The following is a 14,872-nucleotide window of genomic DNA, read 5'->3' on the forward strand; positions in this document are numbered from 1 at the left end:
ACACACACACACACACACACACACACACACACACACACACACACACGGTGGGCAGAGGATTTGTAGCCAGTCTGTCTGGTGCCAGATGGTTGCTCTTAACGACCCCCAGTACAGACACACCCTTGCCCATCCAGAGCACTGCTGGCACACATCTCATCTCCAGAGTCTTGCAGCAAGGCACTTGACCCTCAAAATTTCCCCCCAGATTCATCTCAAAATACCCCAAATCATCGTGCGGGGGAGGGCAAAAGACTATCTATACATCTCCATTTCGGCGCAACTTGAGTATTACATTTGCTTCCATTGCCTCTCACTAGAATCTTGGGTCTGTGAAGCTCTGAAAAAGAACGCCACCCCATTATCAGCAAGGACCAAATATGACCGACATGCACTCTGGGCCGATGAAAAGAGGCGCTGTATCCAGTTCTACTGAATGCTGTTCACAAAACACTATATCAAATTCTGCCTATGACTTTCTCTCATTCTTTCCTGACTGAAGACTTAAAAGCCTACATAAAATAGGAACTGGGAGCTTTAAAAAAAAAAAGTAAAATACCATATAATCAAGATTGTTTAAATGTATAAAACTGTCAAGTAGATTATCCTTTCTGCAATTCAAATGAGCCTTTGGGAGACAGAACGAACTGAGGGCATACAAGAGCTTAACTTTCGAAGACAAAGAGTTGGCTTATATCAAGTTGACACTTCCAGATAAGATACTGCATTATACCAGGTTATACTCGGCAATAATAATTTGTGATTGGCATATCATTTGCCACTAACTACTGCTTGGCTTCCATGGAGCACACGCAACATACTATAAACTGTTATGAAAGATGTCTTTATATTGTTCAATATTTACCAGGTGCGTTATTTTATAAATGCTCGAGTTGGCATACGTTGAAGGAAAAAAAAAAAGGCATTAAAACATTTCAGATCCAAACGATCCCCTTTACCTCACAAAAGAAGGACTTTCTAAAGACAGGTGACAATTCTGTTCAGAAATTTTCACACCAGGGCTAAGTAAATTGTTCAGCGGTAAAAACAGAATTGCTTTGTTCAGCTGCACAAACAGATTTCTCCGTCGCCTCTATTTGCGTATTCCTGAATATCCTCTTTCAGATCCCACTTTTATGGGGAGCAAAATCAATTTTCTGTTGGACAAAAAAGTGAGATCTGGTCTAATGATTTTAATCTTTTAAATAAACATGAACTGAACTTGAAGCACAAGCTTTTCCCTTAAGAAAAGATCTTTGTTGTTCAGAAAGATCTCTTTCAACCTATGAACAGTCACGCCAGCAACAATCTAACCTGGAAAAAGAAACGAGAAACACGCATATACACCCATGTTCTTTGGAAAAAAAAAATAGTAAATGTTCTAAAAAGAAAAAAAACCTTGCAACCAAATGATCCTGCCCCAAATGTAGACTGATGTTACGTTTAATTTTTGAAGCAAATTAGGTTCCCCAATTCAATTTTAAACAAATAGAAAATGAGAAACAGAAAAGTATAACATAAAACTTTTATTGCTACTTTGCTAAAAAAAGCACACTCATGTTTATGAAATAGAGTCTCCCTGAGCTTCAAAAGGGGAATTATTCTGAAATTCGGCAATACGACAGGATCCCCACAAACACCAGCCCGGTGCAGCTTTTCCAGGCCTGTTGCAGCCCTGCTAATAGTTATTGTTTGTACAACTGTAACTAAGTACATTACCAACCAGTTGTTCAATCTATATAAATTTAAGAAACACACATTGCCAAGGAGTGACTCATATATCAGTCTATTATATGCTACAGGGCTGACTGTATTAAACAAATCACTCTGCCTACAGCTGAAGAATAGAAGCTATATACAGAGCAGAGGTTATTGTCTAATTTAAATCTTGGCTCACTTCCCAGTGCTGTACAAGATTCCAATTTGTGGAAATGTTGCTCTTTGCTACTGCCAGAAAGGCTGCAGAAAATGGTATTGGGAGCCTTCCAGAAATATGTCTGCAAAATGCCAATCAACAAGTCACTAAAGATTAACAGTATGACTGTACCAAATTAATTTAAATTATAGAAACATATGGCTAGGATGTTTGCTTTGCACTTAAGACAACACCTACCTCACAACGAGCTAGGTTTGTTCCACGGCATAAAATAATATCCCAGGGTTCGGATTCCTGCAAAATGTGAACATCAGCTAATAAATTGGAGTTAGATGTCCTTGCAGAGCCAATGTTTTTGCCTGTTGAGGGCCTTATCTTTAATATATTCAAAACATAGGGGAAAACACTTTTTACAACAAGGTATTTTTCTCCCACAAAGATATAAAGAAAAAAATCAACATTATTCAGCGACTGAAAACAATTTGCTCTGTAATGTGAAGAAAATTCTAGCTTTATGGAGATTTGCCGTAGAACCCAGAGGATGATGCAATCTACTGCACATTATTTCCAATTCTAAAATATGATAGTGGGCTAAGAATGTAATATAGAGCCCAGAGAAATTCACCAATTATGTGACCAAATCATGAAAATCAAAAGACAACACAATTTATAGCCCCGCCAGCTGCTCTCAATACGTATTATATTCATGCTGCCTCCCCATTATTTTCATGGGAATCTTTAATATATACAATCATGTCATCAGCCAAAAGGGGAGAAAGCAATGGCACTTCAAGCTGTAGTTATACATTAGTGTACGCTGTATTTCAACTGAATAGGAAGGGAGCTGCTTTATGTTTCTCTCCACTGCTTTTCTATTATTGCCTAGCTAATGGAAATACATCAAACAAATGTTCTACAAGAGCAATAAATATTAAAGTTGACCTATCCATCTGGGAGACATGAGAACAATACTGCTCACTTTTAGCCCAAATATGACACTGATAAATGAAGCGATGAGATTCCATCACACTTTCAACAACCTGGGCTGGGAGCCCCCCGCGTGATCCTGGTACCAACCATTTTCTTCATTCATCTTCATTAGGCCGTCACTTGACCTGCCTCCCAACATCCCTGTCAAATCAGCACCTTTGGGGGGCTTGCACTTTCTAACAATGTAGCCTAAATGTGCTCTTTATGGGTTTTTTTATTATTATTATTTTTTATAAAAGCGAGAAGGCCTTGATGAGCATGAAAGAGGGTGCAAACAATTCCCCGGGTAGCAAAGAGACATCAAACGCGACTCATGATTAAAAGGGAGACCACAGTGTAAGACGGGTCCACACGGCCTGCGGCTCGCATCGCCCTGAGGACAGGGAAGGCCTCCGAGGCTGCGAACAAGCACCCTCTGAGCCATAAAACGACAATTACGTATTCAAATGAAGGATATATGCTGGGCCTTATCACAGATGTAGGGCTGCTTTCCGTTTCCTGTCTCAATCACAGTTCCAAGTGAGCTGCTACGCGGAAGGAGGACAGTCTTACCCTAACACAATGCGCAAGAGTCGTCACACTAGCAGCTTCACATTACAGCCCCGTTATTTCCTATTTCCACAGCATCATCAGAGAGGTGCTGATTTGATTATTCCATAATAGTGAAAATGAATACCAGAGCAATATAAAATTGCTATTATAACACAAAGCTACTAATATGATTCACAAGGCCCCCTGGAAATTAGGTTTTGTAACTATGATCACAGGGGGAAAATTAGAAAGCCAGCAGGCAAGAAAGGAAAGTAGGTGCTGCTGCGCCAGTCTTAGCGACGCAGGCAGCTGCTCGGATGAAGCGGGCGTCGTGTACTTCAGACAGACACGCAGAATCGAGGCCTTGGGAGCGATCTAAGGGGTGTTCCTTTCGGTTTTTCTCATGGCATGTGTTCCAAATACTCCTAATGTTAACTAAAGTCGTGTGTGAGTGTAGTATGAACACAAGGTTTTCTGATGAGAGAGAGAGAGAGAGAGAGAGAGAGAGAGAGAGAGAGAGAGAGAGAGAGAGAGAATGAATGAGAATATACTAGGGGAAGTATGAAGAACCCATAACTTCTGGAATCAGATTTTTAGGACCAGGCTGATTCTAAAAATCCACAATAAACAAAGTGATGAAGTAAAATTGCTCAGGGTTTTGGTCAAAGGCCCTCTTTTATCCCTGTCCCCCACCCCAAATAAAAAGGATATAAGCCTCTTGTGATTATTTCTAAACCAATCTCCTCCCCAGGAGTCCAGAAGGGTCTAAGACCTGCCTCAGGATACTCTCCGCTGGCAGAGTGCACACCTGGACTCGTGGTTCTCCTGAGCTGAACATATGCTTTCCCTATGGCTCAAACACAGACCTGCCCGGACAGGTAGGAGGTGAGCAGAGAAATGGCTGAACAGCTCTAGGGTCACCCCAGGTACGGGGTAAGAATGCAGGGCCCTTCACAAAAGCTCTGCCCAAGTCAGTTCTCTGTCGGGCTCTGACAGTGAACAAAATGTCTGAGACAGGCAGAAAACCAAGGAAGCATCCATCTTTGGCCTAAACACAAGAGTCACTGGCTCCAACGTGACAACTGTGAATTTCTGCTCTGATCCAAAGTCAAAAAGCACACTTCCCATAGGCCAGAAGTTCTCCATCTCTGCAAAGACATGGCAGTGTAGAAATGGAAAACGGTTTCCTGATCACGGTGTTCATCTCCAAATAAAAGCGATTATGCTACATTTAAGATTTACATGTAAGATTTACAAAACTTCTTAATGTTTAGCTGGCAAAGGAAGCCACATAGCATCCAATTTTACCCGGTATCTGCACTTCTCCTGTTCTATGTTTAAACATCTCAGGCATTGCAGGAAGCAACTCTGTGGCTAGACCATTAACGAAGGAGTCCATCCCACGCACATTACCTCCTGGCAGAGCCTAATAATCAACAATCCCTTGCTCTCTGACCAGTATTGGTACTACCTCATTAGCATGTGGTCATATGGATCGACAGCATCACCCAGGGATGTTTCACCAAGATTTTTGGAGAACACCAAAAACTGCTCCCGTGTTTCTTAAGCTGGGTCCCACAGGGACACCTGCAAGAGATGTAAAGGCTGCAGCCTACGCTCCTGCTAGATATCAGGGCTGATCTCCAAAACCTCCAACTACTGTCACTATATTCTGTTTTCTCTTCCCTTGGATGCCAATGTGCCCTAAGAACAACAGGTAATAATATTTATTGAGCACCTTCTGTATGCTGGGCATTATGCTAATCACATCCCATTAATTATCTACTATATGCTTCACAACAACCTTATGAGGTAGGAACTATCACATTTCATAAAATCTAAGATGCCACTGATTGTAAGATACAATCCAACTACATGTCAAAATATGAAAAAATGTGGGCTTTAGTGAAATGTTTGACATTATTATTATTATTATTATTATTGCAATCCCGTAAAGCAGCAAAGCTCAGAGAGGTTAAGTAACTTGTTCACGATCACACAGCAAGACAGTCCGGTCTCAAACTAAGAGCGATTTAGTTTTGAAATCTTAAATTCTAAATAAGTAGTCTCTAATCATTTTTTATTACATGCCTCTAGTAAAGATGTTCATGTAAATAATCAGTTCATACTTTCATATTACTTACCATCGCATCAAGCACTTCAAAACCTCTCCCATTTGCTAACTCATTAATTCCTCACCACAACCTATGAGACACCCATTCCCCAGGGGACTGTGGCCCAGGGCACATGGTGATGCAGGCAGGTGAGCTCCTGAGGGCGCAGCCCAGAGCCACTGTGCTGTCTCTAGAAATACAGGCGTCCACCCCCAACATGGGCAGATAGATTGATTTATGAATTATATACACAATTACCCCCACACTGATATAGTATGCATATTTCAGAAACATATCAAAAATCATACTAAGAAAGGAAAGGATGACAGAAAACAAGAGAGAATTGCTAATATTTTCTCCAATCCCAAAGGCCCTGAGCTTTGTGGACCATCCTGGGGAAAACGACTCCCTCAGTCACTCAACTAAACAGATTCTTTGGACAGCCCTCCCTGTCTAGAAGGATCTATGAGACAACCAGGCCACCAACTAAGGCCCCCTCTGCCTGCCTTCCTGGGGTAGCATGGACTCTACTCACCATCCTGCAATTACTCGAGAGGAAAGCAACAGAAAAGGGGAGGACAGGTATCACAGTGTCCTGTAATCTGAAAACCTACCAAATAACACTTGGGTCGTTATCAGTAAGGGGGAAAAGTGGCCACACCTTCCCAGGTAGCTCATCAATGCATAGGTTTCTGGGACACTGCAGCCCCATGTTTTTCCTGAAAGTTCCTTCCAACCCTACAGACAGACACACGGTTAAGCCATTCCCTGAGTGCCTACTGTTCGCCAGCCTGTGTGCCGTACCGGGAACACAAAAATAGAAGCTACAACCATTCAGGAATAAGGTTGCAAAGTAAAATACAGCAGGAAAATCTAACATGGGTGGGGAAAGCCACACGCTTCCATGCTTCCATGTTTAATTTGCCATGACTAAAATGTCTTCCCTTCTATTAGCCGTAAAGCCCGTTTCCAGCAAGATAAGCAGCAATAAATACTATGCAAGTCAAACCTACAAGAAAAGGAAACAATTTTCAGTCAACATGTAAAAGTCTACTATCAACAAAATGCACAGATTGAGAAAATATTTCAACAGCAAACAGGGAAATTACCATTGATCCCAGGTGCCACTTCTAATGAAAAGCAGCAAGGTTTTTAAGAAAATCTTTAGTATTGAGATTCAACCAAATAAATTAATTACACTGCACTCAAAATGAAGAATTCCAGAAAAGCCTCCCAAATATAACTCTTGACAAAACTAAGAGCAGAGGAAGTATTTTACAGTTATGACAAAAATGTGAGGGACCAAGAAGAATTAATTCCATGACGTCCTAAAGACTCAATCTCATTAACTCAGTTTCTGGAAATTTCAAAACACTGTCCAATAATATTGCTTCTTGCATTAAGTATAATACTAATAGCAATAATGATGGCATTTTCATGTGTTACTTTAAATCAGGGGTCGGCCAACTTTTTCTTAAAGGACCAGAGAGTAAATAGTTCAGGCTCTGTGGGCCATCTGGTCTCTGTTGTCAACTATTCAACTCCCTCTCATATAGCAAGAAGCAACCACAGAAGACAGGCAGTACATAAATGAATGAGAATGGCTGTGTTCCGATAAAACTTTATTTACAAAAACTGGCAACTGACCCATGGGCCACAGTTTACTGATCCCTGGTGTAAATGAATATTTGTACCTACTTAATTTTTTTAAAAAAAGATTGGTGTTTACTGGGGCCTTCCCACCCTAAAAATTATATGTGTTCATTAAAAACATTTGGTAAATTTAAAAATGCAGAATGAAGAAAGAGCCTTGAGCTGTGAAGTCCAACAGGGCTGGGTTCGAGGCCTCTGGCCAAGTGACCTACCTACCATTTCTAGATGTCGGTTTTGTCACCCGTAAAACGGAGAAAATGACAGTCCTGACCGCATGAGGTCATTCACTGTGAGGCCCAGGTGAGTGAACGGACATAAAGCATAACCCTACCACCCACCCTATCACAGCTACTGTATCAACTTCCTTCTGCCTGATCTCTAATGATATTACCAAAACACCCAGCACAGTGGCAACATAAGTAGGTACTCATATCAAATGAATAAGCAAATTAAAGAAATAAGAGAGGGAGATGGCAAAATTTACCTTAGTTTTCAAAATAAAGTATAACCTGAATCTTCTAAGGTTTCATATAAAAAAAAAAACCCAAACAGAGAGTAATAGTGGATATTGAAACTGTATTGATACATTTTCTAGAGGAAATCCTAGAGAATTTGTTTTTTAACAACTCCCACAGAATAAAAAAAAGTTAACATAAAGAGCTGTTACTTTACATCATTACTTCAACCAAAGGCTATACTTCTGGAAACAACATACATATTGTAAATGAACCAGTCTCAATATGATAAAACAGTACTCCAAGAATGAACGTGTCATATAATTACACATCACTCCAAAGCCTGCTTTATTGCTGTTTTTAAAATCAAGTAGCTGTACTCTGGTGTTTGTTCTCCAACAAAATCACCACTTTCATAGTCACTACAGCATGAGATGAGATATTTAATAAATAATAGGTCATGAAAATCCAGGGATTAAGTCGTTTCTTTCAGCAAAATTGAAAATGAGGGCAACATATGCCAACCACTTCTAGTTGGGCAACAATTTTTCTTGCTGGGAAGAGATGAAAACGTGCAGTATAAAGAAACTCGAGCTCTAAAATGAAGAGAAATGAGAAATGTGTGTGTGCACACACAGCCCCACATACACACTAATGGAGAATCTAGTCCTGTCTACAAGCGCTCCTGCTCACCTGACATTCCAAAGCACAGGTGAGGCTCAAAAGCACGGCAGAGATGGGGTTTGTTTCACTGATGGGATGAGGCTCTCAAACACCCACTGGGATGGACGAGTAAAGGACCAAGCAGGACAGACAGAAAGTGGAGGCAAGGGACTTGATCTAGGGAAATGGCGAGTGGAGATGACAGAAGTGCCTTCAAACGGCAGTGTCTGGTGATGTATTACAAGAAGAGAAACTTTTGAAGAAGCAACACAGTCAAGATCAGGTGAGGAGAACATGTAGGAAAGGAAAAGCCAGGCTAGAATTCCTGAATCTTCCCGTCTTACTACTCTCATTTTGGTGCAATGAAGACATAATGATTAATTCACGCTCCCAGTAGATCTGCTTTTGGTTTTGACTAACCTTTCATTCATATAACAGTAGTCATCTGGCTAATCCATTGCTGAGGAGGAATTACTTGTTTTCTTCAGTTGTAATAAACTCTGAATACCAAGGTCTCTAAACTAAGCATTAGAAAAGTTGATTGACAATTTAGAAGTATAGGAATAACTGCAGATTATGCTAGACACTAGATTGGTTTTCATGATGCCGATGACAGGATTTTGCCACAAAAATTACTCACTTTTTTGACATCCAGAGAATGGTCTCGTGGATAAGCCTCAAGTTCCTCCTGGAGAATGCAAACCAGTCAGAATCACATTCAATGAGCTAATCATTTTATATCACAAGAATTAAGAATCTCTAGGGATGTAAAGTACAGTATAGGGGATATAGTCAATAATATGGTAATAACTTTGTATAATACAATGCTAGATGAGTACTAGACTACTCAGGGGATCACGTCATAAATTATATAAATGTCTAACCACTATGCTGTACACCTGAAACTAATATAAAATAATACTGAATGTCAACTACAATTGAAAATTTTTTTTAAATTAAAGAAAACTCTCTCAAAAAAGTCTCAATTTTTATCTAAACCTATGTGAACTCTCAATAATGAATTGTATTAACGTAGCCCTTAATTGATACTCCTAGTCAAAATTACAATCACTGTAGAAGAAGGGTCTTAATATTAAGCTGTAAATCTATTTTATCTACATCCAAGAATTTGGGGAACAACTCAATGTAAACTCTTCTCGGGATAAAAACAATGCACAAGGCACTTCTCGGTTTCGAGTCTTACGAGTAGGCACATGCCTGAAACACACACAATGCTCCACCACCATTCCCCAAGAGCTACCAAAGGTCTAGCTACCAAAAGACAAGAACCAAATAGGAGCATTTTCCCCAACTGGTAGAAGCCGAGTAAGTCCAAGGGAAAGAAAGAGGAGAGAGCAAGAATTCAAAACACACAGTCATCATCACCTTCATTTCAATCCAACCCACCAAGTAATGTATCTGTTTAAATTGCAGACAGATTAGAGACATTACGAAAAGGCTGCAGTGCACAACGCAAGAGCCTCATGGATTCTTGGTCCTTCTTTTAAAGGACGGGGGTTTTTGGACAGTGGAATAACCAACCTAGGGTCAAAGTAGCCAGCCACCTACCATAAGATGCTCATCACCACAAGCATATTGGTCAGGCTCATAAAGTAATCACTACCCTGTATAGGCTGTGGGCAAGGTGCTGGAAAGAGGACTCAGTATATAACTTCTGGCCTTTAGTTCCAGTTCTGCACTAAGTGATATTTTGGAATATCCATGGCATTCATTTGCTCTTTTTTAAAGATTTTATTGGGGAATTGGAAAGAGGACTCTTATTGGGGGTGGGGGGAGTTGTTGGGGAGACCTCCAACGAGATGCCACTTATAATCATTTTAAAGATTCAAAAACATGATTAAATCACACCATTACCATTCTCCTTAGAACCCTGACTCTCCTCTTTAGAAAATCCTTCTAAATTTACTTCATCTCAGAAGAGCTAGCATTTATAATGCAGTATGGTTTGTGCCAAATTCTCAAAGGAAGCTATCATGGAGGCGAATGGATTTAAGTAGCTGGACACCTTGATCAGAGTCACCCGCAGAGATCTTAATTCTGCTCAAACTGGTCCAAGTTTCCAACAAACCAGTCATGGACTCCCCAGGTGATGAGACTCATACAGTTCATTGATATTCCAGGTTAAAACGGGTGGCACCTCACTTTTTTAATTGGGGTACACAGGCACCTAAGACATATATTAAAATTTTTCAAAGTTACAGAACGAAGTTGATGGTTTCCCAGAAAATCAGTAGGGAGAAAATCTTCTCCCTATTCCAAGAATGGGAGAAGAGAGGAAGGCATGACTTTTGTATTATCGCAAACACGGAGCTACAAGGTAAAAGAATGCAAAATCCCCAACAAAAATCTTAAAAAAAAAAAATACAGCAAATGAGTGCCATGAATAATCCAAAATATCACTTAGTGCAGAACTGGAACTAAAGGCCAGAAGTTATATACTGAGAAATTAAACACATTAGATAATTTTTACAGTTTACCTATGATCTTAGCTACACTTTACTAGGGATAATACTGTGTTTTGTTGTTGTTTTTTTCCTTTTTGGTATCTACATTGCATCATTTGAAAATGACTCCCAATCACGTTAGGTGGAGGAAGAAAGCCGAGGAAGGAGTGAACGTCAGTCAGATGACTCAGCTACGTCACAAGGAAGCTCTGGCCTTTGCATAACTCTAATGATATGATGAGTGAGTTCCAGGTTCAGTTCATTACTGAACATGTTTAATTTAACAGGTGATCAAAAATATTGAGCACTTTTGACTAAGTACTGTAAGCTAAGACATATGCTATCATAGCAGAACTATAAGTTTCTATTATAAGAGGTAAATTGTTCTTTAATCTAATTAGAGAATGAATTCACCACACAAATATCTAGAGACTTTATAATGAAGGCTGATTTGGAGGCAATGTCAAACCCAGGTGCATTCTGGGTGCAAGTATATGGTAGCACAACCACTCTGGAAAACAGTTCAGCATTACCTAGTCAAGCACACGCCCTATCCTAAACCCGTGACCTACACTCCTACGAGAGGGACTCTTGTATATTGCACTGAGGTACAGACACAAGGACGTCTGCAGTATACTGCTCATGATAACAAACTGCTGGTAACAAACGTCCACCAACAGAAATGGTACATTCATACAATGAGTAGCGTACAGCAGTGAACACAAAAGAACAGCCACGCGCATCCACTAGATGAACAGCATAATAGTACTGAGGAGGGGAGGCAAGTCGGAAAAGCAAATGTACACTACTATTCCATTTATTAAAGAGATCAGGACTATGCGAAACTGAACTATACATTGCTGCAGGCTAAGTAGGTATGTGGTAAAAGTATTACAAAACAAGAAAATGATAAATATAAAGTTCAGACAAGTGACTACTTCTGGGTTTCTGGGGGTGGGGATGGAGGGTTGCAATTGAGAAGGACAACAAGAAGCTTCAACTTCATTGGTAACTTTCAATTTAGTTGATTGCTGGGTAGGTAGGTGCTTGTTCTATCATTTTCTGTGTATGTAAAATACATTTCATAATTTAAATTCACATGTATAGCTATATATACATGTATGTATACTATTACATATATAACAATGAAGAGGTTCAAAATGCAGTAAGAGTGAATACTACTATCAAAAATGACTGTTATTGATAAAGTAATTCAAAAAGAAGCACGGGAGTATTTCCAGAAATCCTGGTTTTTGTGATGTTCTTTCAACCCAGGATAATAAAGCTTAGGAAATTTCCACTTTGTGTATCTTTCTTGTAAGCGGCGAACATGAATAAATGTTGACTTGGAATTATCTCTATGACTATGCTTGAAGCTAATGTTGCAAGTAAAGGTATTTATATAGCCTCATCGTCATGGGGTTTGAATGCTTACCATTGCAGTTTTATTACAAAGAACATCCAAAAGATTTCTTCCCATGCTAAGAAAAAACAGTACTATAATAAGGTATTTTAGATTAGTGGGTAAAAATACTCCTTTTAGAGAACATAATATAATTAGTTTCTATTCCAAGTCTGTCAGTGTGCACTGTTAACCTCCGAAACTATACATGAACCTTTTAATTAGTATGTTATCTTTGGTGCAATTAATGACTTGTACCTCATGTTATAGGCAAATTAAAGTTTTCCCACTAAAAACTAAATTATTTGGCGTAATTCTAAAAGTGTTTTGCCATTTAAATGAAATCTTAACATGCAGACCTCTTGCTCCCAAAACACATTAAGCCTTTTTTTTTTTCCCAAGCCAGACAGGATTTCGCTATCAACATTCTTTCAAATATTTTACCTAAGACAAAGAATCTCATATTAAATTCAATTTCACACTTGCCAATCACACACACTTACAATTCCTCCAGATAATGCAATGCGGCCTCATGTGTAGGTGTGTACGTGTGCACACACAAACACTTGTAATGCTTAAGTACGGACAAGCCACCAACTGCTAGGCATTGGTCAGAACAGACTTAGCATGCCATCTTATTGTATATTGAATATGTTTGACATTAGCAGTTCTACTAATATAATTAACCTTTACGTTGGAATTGGCAAGCCCTAGGTCTGAGATCGACAGCACTGGTTCTCAGGCCGGTGTATAATGTCGAGTCATGGTATTTGCAAGATGAAATCTAAAAAGGTCCCCCTGGTCCCAAGCCTCTCAGAAACCAGTGAGATTTTCTGGGAGGGGTGGGACAGGTAGTGGTGGGGATGGAACTTCCAAGTACAAAATCAGCTATTCCTCCAGTTCCTGGAGACACACCTCCTCCCTCTGTACCTCAGAAAATATCTGGTGCATTTCCAAGAGACCTAAGCCTTGTTAAAGAATGATACCACTTACAAGTTAAAATGCAAGGTCCTTTTTCGCCTGCCTTTCCCTCTTCTCTTATGACAAGTATGGATAATCTCAAAATATTTGTGTCCATAAAGGGATCACCATAAAGTGATGGATAAGACATGAAATATTAAAGAAGAGAAAGGAATGAAAGGAAGACCTAGGACAAGGGCCTTAAAATTTTAGAGAAGGCGTGTTGAGCAGAAATACATATAAAAATTTTACATTGCAAAATAAAAAATAGATCTAATAATGCTGGACTTGAATTGGAAATAGCTACTTGAACTCATGACCTTACCCCAAAAAACTGTTTTTTCAGTTGTCTCCCCTAAAATGACCGAACAGGGGAGGCATTTCTTCTTTCTGGAGCACCTGAATGGAACAGCATCCACATTTTCCACTCTAATGCTCTTCTCTAGTAAAAGAAATCAGAGCTCCTTAGAGAAGAACAGAGTCCATGTGTTGGGACAGGAGAACTCAGAGTTCAACTGGAACCTCTTGGGGTTCTCAGAAAATAAAAGTGCTTTCAGGGATGTCTGGGGGTGACGCCGAGAGCACCAAGAAGGAAGCAGAAGGCTACTCCCACTGGTCATGCTGTGGCACTCTGAGCATCGACAGAATGTGAATTATCATGAATTAGAACAAGTGCATCCTATAAAAAGCTCTGAATTCAGGCCGCTCAAATAGAGAAGGGCATGTAAAGTACACCCAAAAAAAAGGGACCTGTGATACCAAAGAACCACAAGTCTAAGGAGGTATTTTTTTGTCTGTTTTTGTTGTTGTTGTTAAGCTGAGCCATCCTGCTACCTGTTGGCAGCTCAGCGGCTGCTCAGCTCGGGCCAGGAATTGAACCGCTGTTGCTCAGAGCTCAAACTCTTGAGCGAGCTCTTAACCAACTGAGCCACTCGGCCGGCCCCTGAGGAGGTATTTTCCAGGAAATCTGGAGAGGCGGTGACCTGTTCACAAATCAGGACGTCTTGCTTCCCCTCCTACCACGCATGCGCTTCTTTACAAAGTGCAGATCTGCATCGTCCATTATGTGTTTGTAGGAGAGAATGAGCACGGAGACTCTGAGTAACTCCAAGCGTTCCAGCGAAGTTAAGAACTCTTCCGAGGAGACATTCAGGATCCCAGCAGCCGTTGGAAGAGTGAGCCGTTAAGGCCTTAAGAAATTCGAAAACTATCAGTCTGTACGCCAGTGGCTTAACCAATGTAGTGCACTTCAAAAAAAAAATGTCACTATAAAATTGTCTTTGACTTTATAATTTCAAAGAACACTGAAACCCAAACAATATCACTACTGTCAAACCTCTCTAAACTGTGATACCTGTCACTCCTCCCTCCCAGAGTGTATGGTGAGGTTGAAATGGGAGATAATATACGGAAACTGACAAGCCCTGTGGCTTGTATTCGATTGTGTTTGGTGGTTCATCTTTAAGATGGTTTGACCATGAAAAGGTACTTTTTCTTACCATACCCCAGAAATCAGGACACATTCTGGAAAAAGACACAGAAATATTGGCTCAAACAGATTTTCTTTCAGCTGAATTACAGGGATAAAAATGAGCTTCAGAAATAGTTGCTCAAGTGCAAGGGAGGGATTTTTTTTTTTTAAGGAAAAACTACAAAGCTGACACATGATGTCCAACCCCCTCAAAATGATTCCTCCTCAAAATGTTCTATAACCCAGAAGTTTACTCCAAGGGGTACTTCTACCATCACGAGCCTCTGTTTATCTG

At 40.0% G+C, this 14,872-nt stretch overlaps 1 protein-coding gene across 3 annotated transcripts in view; it reads right to left on the minus strand.

The window, feature by feature from the left end:
* TOX3 (TOX high mobility group box family member 3) overlaps positions 1–14,872 on the minus strand; it is a 101,101-nt gene that overhangs the window by 53,059 nt on the left and 33,170 nt on the right. The gene's annotated exons all lie outside the window — the stretch shown is intronic.

Source organism: Hipposideros armiger, unplaced genomic scaffold (genome assembly GCF_001890085.2).
Source record: "Hipposideros armiger isolate ML-2016 unplaced genomic scaffold, ASM189008v1 scaffold_4, whole genome shotgun sequence".
Lineage (NCBI taxonomy): Eukaryota > Metazoa > Chordata > Mammalia > Chiroptera > Hipposideridae > Hipposideros > Hipposideros armiger.